At 31.9% G+C, this 7,670-nt stretch overlaps 1 pseudogene; it reads left to right on the top strand.

Moving 5' to 3' along the window:
* The first annotated feature begins 1,654 nt into the window (after positions 1-1,654).
* LOC149192968 (berberine bridge enzyme-like D-2 pseudogene) lies at positions 1,655-3,792 on the top strand (annotated as a pseudogene).
* The last annotated feature ends 3,878 nt before the right edge of the window (positions 3,793-7,670 follow it).

Raw genomic sequence — 7,670 nt, 5'->3', positions numbered from 1 at the left:
AAACTTTTCCTCCCATGGTCTATAGTTGTGGTGTTATTTATTAGCCCTTTCTTTTGGGCACCCTTCCTGTGAGCTCCGCACCAACAATTCCCATTATGGAAGGTTATTTACTAGAGTCAAAAGTCAATAGCCAAGCTATGAAATGAATCACATATTTCTCTTCCCTCAAGCAAGAGAAAGCAAGAAGAGCTCATGTGTGTGGTGTGGGTGGTAGCAAGCCAAAGGAAGCATAAAACTTCATTACATACATCTTATAAGGATCCCCTTCTATTAATCTTGGGTATGTGAAGTTATGAGTTATGAAAGAAAGGTCGAGCTCAATCAATGATAGGCTTAGCCATCTACCTTTCCAGGGAATGAGACTCATGCACTATCTGGAGAATGAACCAACTAGGGGTGAAGAGCTAAGCTAGCTGTAGTGAGTGAAGGGATGGGTATGGACTAGACTGATTGAAGTTAATGGACCTTGTTGACCCTTGATGAAATGAAGATATTGACGCTTCATTAGTAGGGAAACTTGTTTACAAACATTTATTCTATATGTGTTTACATGTTACATCTGCTAGGCTCGCTAGCCTTTTAGTACATGGACACTTAGGTCTAACTACACAGGAACCCTAGCTTGAAAGCACATCTATTGACTAATCTACAAGCCCAACACATTTATATTAACAAGTACACAAGCTTCAAGATAACATAGCTCATTAGCGTCGGTATCATGTGTACATACATTTACATTTACAATTTGGGGATTAAGTGGAGTGTATTACAAGTTGAGAAATCTGGAAACTATCCCATCAATAATCATTTGGGGACCTCCCACTAGGCAACACCTACCCCTCAAACCTCATCACAATAAACCAATATTAATAAACAACATGTACAAACTCTACTTGCCTCTAAATTTTAATCTTAAACATAAAACATATCTTTTAATTATTAAACTCACTCATATTTACACTAATCCTAATCATTTGTAACAAAAGTATTTATTGCCATACCCCTTAAGTTTTACTGCCATGCCCCTTAAAGAAATATTGGTCCAATTTAGTTGTTTACTAATAATTTGATTTCTATTTTTGGCTGCAATTAAAAGGGCTTCTTCACTCCAGACCAATGTGATTGGAGACCAATGTGATTGGATTTGACTTGGGACTATTTATTTTTGTCTTCTAGAATAATTCATTTCAAAGAAGGAAAATGGATTTGGACTGAATTTTATTTCCATCTAAACTCTTTCATTTATGTCGTGGGGATATGACTCCAATTTCTTTTTCACTCTCCATCATTTAAATAGAATCATTCATTTGCTTTTGTATCCATTCATAAAAGGAGATCCAACCTTTATTGTATGACATATAAATGTCCAGTTTTCTGCAAGATTGGCATTGGATTCTTTTCTCTGTGGATTAAATATTAAATAAGTGGTATATATAAAAGACAAATGGCAAAAAATAAAATATAACATGAAAATAGATGTCTTTGCACATTAAACGAATAGTGTATTAACTTTTTTCGGGTACAGGGTGAATCGATCACTGCTGAATCTCATCTAAGAAAGATACAAGATTAAAAAAGTCTACTCTTTAAACCACACACCACAACACACACCACAACAGGATAATATACTCAATATTCATATTGACCCCTGACCTAGTGGGTTTCACCCACTAACTCAGCCGCCACACCCGATATCACTGTATGAATGGTGTATTAACTTTTACCCACCTCCGTTGACAGGCATTCCATGGAAGACAAGTCAAAAACGTAATTGGGCATTCCATGGAAGGGAAGTTAAAAACGTAATTGGGCATTGCACGGGAAGTCACTCAGAAACGCACCATTTACATATCACTAGCGGTACTTATAACCGACCCAGGAGGGAGAGGTGAGCTTCTTGATCCTCAAGTTGTTTACTGCCAGCTACCATGGCTGATCTGAGATACTTCAAGTGGCTTAGTATATCGTCTCTTCTTTACTGTCACATAGTCATGGCTGCCGTACCAGTACAAGATGGGTTGATATCATGCCTGAAGAGAAATGCTGTAACAAATTTCACAACCTTGTCTTCTCCAAAATATTATTCACTGTTGAATTTTTCTGTGCAGAACCTACGTTACACAGGACCCAGTGTGCGCAAGCCCTACGCTTTGATTGTCCCGGGCAGCAAGCAACAAGTGCAGAAATCGGTGAGTTGCTGCATAGAACATGGGTGGGAAATTTGCGTTCGTAGCGGAGGGCACAGCTATGAGGGCCTCTCCTCTACTTCCGATGGTCCATTCGTCATCATAGATCTCATGAATTTGGATGCCATTAACATCAATATGGCTTCTAAAACGGCTTGGGTGGGGGCCGGTGTGACTCTGGGGCAATTATACGAAGCCATCGCAGAGAGGACTGCAACCTACGGATTCTCTGCGGGAAGTTGCATCACTGTGGCGACCGGTGGCCATTTCAGCGGAGGGGGATTCGGTTTACTCACCAGAAAGTACGGTCTCGCGGCCGATAATATAATCGATGCCCTGTTCATTGATGCCAGAGGCAATCTTCTGAATAGACAGCAGATGGGAGAAGACGTGTTCTGGGCTCTGAGAGGCGGTGGGGGAGGCAGCTGGGGTATTGTGGTTTCATGGAGAATCAAGCTCGTCAGAGTCCCATCTGTCCTCACGGTCTTCAACGTGGACAGGACGGGGCGAGACGCAGTGACGAAGCTGGTACACCAATGGGAGTCGATCGCGCCGGCATTGGAGGAGGATCTGTACCTCCGCATGACTGTATCGGGTACCCAATTAAAAGGGGGGCATACGGATCTTCAGCTGACCTTCAATGGAATGTATCTGGGACCCCTCCATGAACTCCTCGACACAGTGAATAAGAGCTTTCCGGAAATGGGCATGGTCGCCAGCGACTGTAAAGAGACAAGCTGGATAGGCTCCATATCCTACACTGCATACACAAACAGGGCCGAGTTACGCAACAGATACGATTCCAACAAAGGTTACTTCAAAGCGAAATCGGATTTCGTCAAAAGCCCAATACCGCCATCGGCCTGGCATGGAGCATGGAAATTCCTGGAAGAGAAGCCTGGAAATTCTTATGTTCTTCTCGATCCTCTTGGGGGTAAAATGGATCAAATACCGCCCTCTGCGATACCGTTCCCTTATCGAGCAGGGTATTTGCACTCGATACAGTATCAAATCACATGGAATGATCCGAGCGAAGATGCAGAGTCTATTGCTTGGATTCGAAGGTTATACGACTATATGGCTCCTTATGTTTCCAACTCTCCCAGAGCAGCTTATGTTAACTATCTGGATCTTGATTTGGGTGTAGCTCCCAATGGGACGGCCACTGTTGAAGAAGGGAGGTCATGGGGTGAGAAATATTTTGTGAATAACTACGACAGGCTTGTGAAGGTAAAGAGTACCATTGATCCTAACAATGTTTTCAGAAATTCTCAGAGCATTCCTGTCAAAAAGTGAGAGCCGAGACCACTCGGCGCGTAGTGGGTCTGAATATCGCCCGTGCTAATCTGAACGATTACGGGCTTCTAATAAAATATTTATGAAAGCTAATGGATAATTGATATATTAATATATATCATATTGACTACCGCTCTTTTCAAGAGTGTTTGGCTCTCATTTGTTGGCTTTGATTATGGTGTGGCCATTTGTTGGGTTTGATGATGTTGTTGCCGGAAAGGATTCCGGTCTGGTAGGTGGAACACTTTTAGATTTGGACCATGTAAATCCTATTCAAAAGAGGAAGATATTAATTTGTTGGGTTTGATGATGTTGTGGCTGGAATGGATTCCGGTGTGGTAGGTGGAACAATTTTTAGATATTTTCTTAATTGTGATTAGATTTGGACCATGTAAATTTTATTCAAAAGAGGATGATATTAAGATTTTATTAATAAAAAGTGTAATATACAGTGTGGCTGGTTAGTATAGTTAGATAGATAAAAGTAATATATGGAATGAGGGATCATTAATAATATTTAGGTAAAGGAGTTGATAATAGAAATAAGAAAAATAAAGATACATGATTAAATATCAAAGTAATGATATAAATACATAAGAATAAGATGGAAATCAATGGAGCTAAAAAACCCTAAAGATGAAATAAAAGAATATAATAAATTGATAAATTATTAATTTAAGGGTGAAGACATTGAATAATATACTTCTAAGATTGACTAAATTTATATATTCACAATTAAAGTTGTTAGGATGTTTTTCTATGTATAAGGTTTCTCTAAAAATATAAGTCAAATAATGAGGAGCATATGCCATGGTTTTAGTGTAATCAAGACGATATGATGTTTAGTGTTCTTATAGCGTTTAATAATCACATAATTGTTCAGGGGATTATGATGGGTGTTCTTTAAGAAGGGTTTAGACAGAATGATTGGTTTAGATAAAGTAAAATTTACCATAAGAGCGGGGAATTTGATAAATATCTTGATAGTGGAATGAATTTTACTGATCTTTCAAACTTTTGAAAAGTTGCTTAATTGCCTTATAAAACTTAAAAATAATATTCTTCAATTTAAATCTTTCAATATAAATTTTAAATTTTTAAAAATTCATTTGAAAAAAAAACCAAAATTATATTAACCGATAAATAATTAAAATATACTTTCAAATAATTATTAAAAATTAAAACCCAAAGTATTACGTAAAAATATTCATCATAAATAATTTTATTTAAAAGAAAAATCTTAATAAAATTTAATTAACTCATTAATAGCTAATACTTTTTAAATCACTTTAAAATTTAAAACGAAACAGATTTAAATTTAAAATAAAACATTAGCTTTTGTTCTTTACTCATGTCACTTGAATCCACAATCAAAAAAAATTGATTGATGCTAAACTTTTTTCCATGGATGAAAATTGCATAAATTTTATGAAAGTTACCTTGTGCTTACGAGTCACGACTGCTTAAGTGCCTTTATGCCCGAAAAAAACGGTTAATGTTTTTTTTAACCTATTAAATAAACCAGTCAGTCTGTTTCGTTCTTTACATTGGTCACTTGAATACTTGACAGTATTGAAAGTATTGAAATCTATAATAAACGATTGTAAGTATTAATTGATTGTTCGCAATATTAATTAATAGTATAGATATTTGTTCATATTATATATTTTTTTAATTTTAGTTTTTATAAATATTTTTGTCTGAGGATTATATTTAAAACTTTATAAAATTTGTTATTAAATTATTGGAAAAGAAAAATAAAATTGATTTTTAATTTTTAAATTATTTGATTTAATATTATAATTTTCAAAAAAATTAATAAATTTTATAAATTAATTCAAAAATTGAAAAGTTCAAAGTTTTTTTTATCATAAACTATATAACCTGTTTCTCGACATATATAATAATAATAAAGTATTAAAATATTTTATATATTAATTTGATATTATTATTATTATTAGAAAATATTTATTGATTTAAATATAGTTTTACCAAATAATTTTTAATACTAAATAAAATTATTTAATTTTTAAACTTAAATATGATATAAATTATAAATAAAATTAATTAATTAAATATTTTTCAAAATTATTTAATAATTTCTTTTTTTCACATTTTTATTTTCAATATTTTAAAATTTAAAACTAAAATACACATTACACTATATTCTCTTTTTATAAATTAAAAATAAAACAATCTTATAACTATCCTATTCTTATATCAATATTTCTTATAAAACTATGTATTAGATCTTTCAATGATTTTTTTAAATTAAAAATAAAACAATCTTATAATTATCCTATTCTTATATCAACATTTCTTTAAAAACTATGTATTAGATTTTTCAATAATTCATTTAAAGCAACTTTTAAAAGAGAGTTCAGATTCTTTTTAAAACATTAAACCAAAAGCATATATATAGAGAGAACGGTGCTCATAAAAGACCTTCTACATATAAAACAAGTGTAATATGCAGCGTTGTTGCTTAGTACCTACCTATTATGCAAAAAGTAATTAGTTAATACATTAATATAATGGAAAACCTTGTAGTGCAAGTTTAACTAAATAATGTCTCAAAGGCATCACTAAATAATGTTTCAAAGGCATCACACGTTTGAATTGATTCTGATTAGCTAATACATTTAATATAATGGGGAAACTTTATAGTGCAACTTTAACTTAATAATGTCTTAAAGGAATCACAAGTTTGAATTGTGAAATCTACACAATCATAGTGCCCCATAAGTTTTAAACAACAGAAAACCAAGATTTGGTCAAAAATTGTATTACCAAATTTTCAAAAAAAAAACTAAATTAAAACTCAAAATGTATAATAATTAAATTGAACTATATTCTAATGAATTTTAAATAACCAAAAATCAAAATTTGGCTAAAAATTGTATTAAAAAATAGAATAATTAAGCATTTTGGTTTTATTCAAATTCTGTGGGTTCTATTTTAAACTACTAGAGGATAAATGAGTTTAATTCATTACATTTTTGAATTACATATTGATTATGTTTTTGTTTTCTTAGAAATGTAGTAGACTTTTCCGATATATATATATATATATATATATATATATATATATATATATATATATATAGATATACATATTCTTACTTCATTCTTATGTGAAAATATCCAATTCTCAATGAGGATTAATAGGGTTTAATTAGGCTTTGTGTTTTATTGATGTGTATACTGTGATTCCAAGTAGCTCACTGTTTTTTTTATAGTTGTTGGTTAAAACCAAAATTTTGATAGTGTGTTGATTGGGCTTGTTTTAGATTATATTTTCTTAAAATTTGCTATAACAAAAAGATATGTTGTAGCATTTTCAGTACCTTTAACCGTAACCGCTAGTTTGAATTGTATTTGACTATTCATGAGATCATTTTTTAATTAGGCTTCATGTTTTATTGATGTGTATACTGTGATTCCAAGTAGCTCACTATTTTCTTATAGTTGTTGATTAAAAAATTTTGATAGTGTGTTGATTGGGCTTGTCTTAGATTATATTTTCTTAAAATTTGCTATAACAAAAAGATATGTTGTAGCATTTTCTGTACCTTTAACCGTAACAGCTAATTTGAATTGTATTTGACTATTCATGAGATCGTTCAGGATTTCATAATAGTATTTATTGATCTAAAAGTTACTTTCGTTTGTTTAAAAAATTCACTATTATTTTTTATAAGTGAATTCATGATTAAAATTCAAAAAATTAAAATTATTAATAATAATAACAAATTAGAATAATTTTAAATGTTAAATGTTAAATTACTAACCGTAAATATATTAATTATTATTATTAAAATATAATTATTTATTAGAAATATAAATTTAATGATTTATTGATACCTTTATTCATAATAAATAAAATATCTTACCGTACCATATATAAAATGTGAATGAAAAAAACACTTGAAAACTTTTTAACTCAATGGTGAGGATTTAATGTGCTTGGAATATGTGAAGTCGAGAGTCGTCCGTGTGGCGGACATGGTTTTTTTGGAGCATTGTTATTTTCTTTAATATCGATTTTTTTTACCTTACGCATTTTAAGCGATTCGAGGTAAGTAGAGTGATGATAATGCCACCACATATTTGGATTTTTCTAAAATAAAATAATATAAAAAAACCTCCCCCACAATGAAGTCCGGGAATTCTAGACTTACTATGAGG

Source organism: Pinus tabuliformis, chromosome 2_2 (genome assembly GCF_031772625.1).
Source record: "Pinus tabuliformis cultivar Carrire ecotype Pingquan chromosome 2_2, CPIR1, whole genome shotgun sequence".
NCBI lineage: Eukaryota > Viridiplantae > Streptophyta > Pinopsida > Pinales > Pinaceae > Pinus > Pinus tabuliformis.
Note: the sequence above shows the minus strand (reverse complement) of the source record. Positions and strands in the feature narration are given on the sequence as shown.